The following is a 2492-nucleotide window of genomic DNA, read 5'->3' as shown; positions in this document are numbered from 1 at the left end:
TGTCTTAACTCAGGAAAAGAATAAAAAGCTCCATGTTGCTTTCCATTATGCCAAACTAGTGTAAAACAAGAAACAAAAAGATGCAATTGCAGGATCTAAAGGAAATAACTTCGAGTACTTACAACGGCGCTGGAAAATAGCTTAGTAGCCGAGATCCGGAGTGTGAGTACCTTTTACCTTTCCTCCCCGGCAACGGCGCAAGAAAATAGCTTGATGTCTACTCACGCTTCTTTTCCTGTAGACAGTGTTGGGCCTCCAAGAGCAGAGGTTTGTAGAACAGCAGCAAGTTTTCCCTTAAGTGGATCACCCAAGGTTTATCGAACTCAGGGAGGAAGAGGTCAAAGATATCCCTCTCAAGCAACCCTGCAACCACAAAGCAAGAAGTCTCTTGTGTCCCCAACACACCTAATAGGTGCACTAGTTCGGCGAAGAGATAGTGAAATACAGGTGGTATGAATAAGTATGAGCAAAGAGTAACGGCGCCTTAAAAGTGCTTTGCTGCCCAGATCGGCGTGTGGTTGATGGCGGTAATATAGCGGACAGATGATGCAAAGAGAACAGTAAACAAGCAGCGATAGCAGTATTTAGGAACAAGGCCTAGGGATCATACTTTCACTAGTGGACACTCTCAACTTTGATCACATAACAGAATAAATAGATAGATGCTAGACTCTACACTCTCTTGTTGGATGATGAACACCACTAACTGTGTAGGATTACACGAACCCTCAATGCCGGAGTTAACAAGCTCCACAATATTCGATGTTCATATTTAATTAACCTTAGAGTGCACGACAGATCAACACAACTAAACCAAGTACTAACATAGCATGCACGCTGTCACCTTCACGCTACGAAAGGAGGAATAAATCACATCAATACTATCATAGCAATAGTTAACTTTATAATCTACAAGAGATCACAATCATAACCTACGCCAAGTACTACACGATGCACACACTGTCACCATTACACCATGCAGGAGGAATAGACTACTTTAATAACATCACTAGAGTAGCACACAGATAAATTGTGATACAAAACACATTGCAATCATAAAGAGATATAAATAAGCACTTCACTATGCCATTCATAACAGTGAATAAGTATTCTGTGAAATATAGCCTAAGAGACCCACACGGTGCACACACTGTCACCTTTACACACGTGGGACAAGGAGTCTCCGGAGATCACATAAGTAAAATCCACTTGACTAGCATAACGACATCTAGATTACAAGCATCATCATATGAATCTCAATCATGTAAGGCAGCTCATGAGATTATTGTATTGAAGTACATAGGGAGAGAGATTAACCACATAGCTACCGGTACAGCCCTTAGCCTCGATGGAGAACTACTCCCTCCTCATGGGAGACAGCATTGTTGATGAAGATGGCACTGGAGATGGCAGCGGTGTCGATGGAGAAGCCTTCCGGGGGCACTTCCCCGTCCCGGCGGTGTGCCGGAACAGAGACTCTTGTCCCCCAGATCTTGGCTTCGCGATGGCGGCGGCTCTGGAAGGTTTCTCGTACCGTGGCTTTTTCCGTCTCGAAGACTTAGGTCAGGGGCTTCTTATAGGCGAAGAGGCGGCGTCAGAAGGGGTCTGGGGCCACCAGACACTAGGGCGGCGCGCCCCCCCTGGGCCGCGCCGCCACCATGTGTGGGCCCCCTGTGGCCCCTCTCTGGCGGCTCTCGGGTGTTCTGGAAGCTTCATGCAATCCTAAGACTCTGGGCGTTGATTTCGTCCAATTCCGAGAATATTTCCCTACTAGGATTTCTGAAAACAAAAACAGCAGAAAACAGGAACTGGCACTTCGGCATCTCGTCAATAGGTTAGTTCCGGAAAATGCATAAATATGACATAAAGTATGCATAAAACATGTAGATATCATCAATAATGTGGCATGGAACATAAGAAATTATCGATACGTCGGAGACGTATCAGTGGAGACTCCCCTTGCAGCGTATCTTGATCTCCCCGGCAACGGCGCGAGAAATTTAGCTTGACACGCGTACAGCACGCGACCGTTGGGAACCCCAAGTGGAAGGTGTGATGCGTACAGCAGTAAGTTTCCCTCAGTTAGAAACCAAGGTTTATCGAACCAGTAGGAGTCAAGAAGCACGTTGAAGGTTGATGGCGGCGAGATGTAGTGCGGCGCAACACTAGGGATTCCGGCGCCAACGTGGAACCTGCACAACACAACCAAAGTACTTTGCCCCAACGAAACAGTGAGGTTGTCAATCTCACCGGCTTGCTGTAACAAAGGATTAGATGTATAGTGTGGATGATGATTGTTTGCGTAAAAACAAGAGAACAAGTATTGCAAAGAGATTGTATTCGATTAAAAGAATGGACCGGGGTCCACAGTTCACTAGAGGTGTCTCTCCCATAAGATAAATAGCATGTTGGGTGAACAAATTACAGTTGGGCAATTGACAAATAAAGAGGGCATGACCATGCACATACATGATATGACGAGTATAGTGATA

This window comes from Lolium perenne, chromosome 7 (genome assembly GCF_019359855.2).
Source record: "Lolium perenne isolate Kyuss_39 chromosome 7, Kyuss_2.0, whole genome shotgun sequence".
Taxonomy (NCBI): domain Eukaryota; kingdom Viridiplantae; phylum Streptophyta; class Magnoliopsida; order Poales; family Poaceae; genus Lolium; species Lolium perenne.
This window is presented reverse-complemented; position numbering follows the sequence as displayed.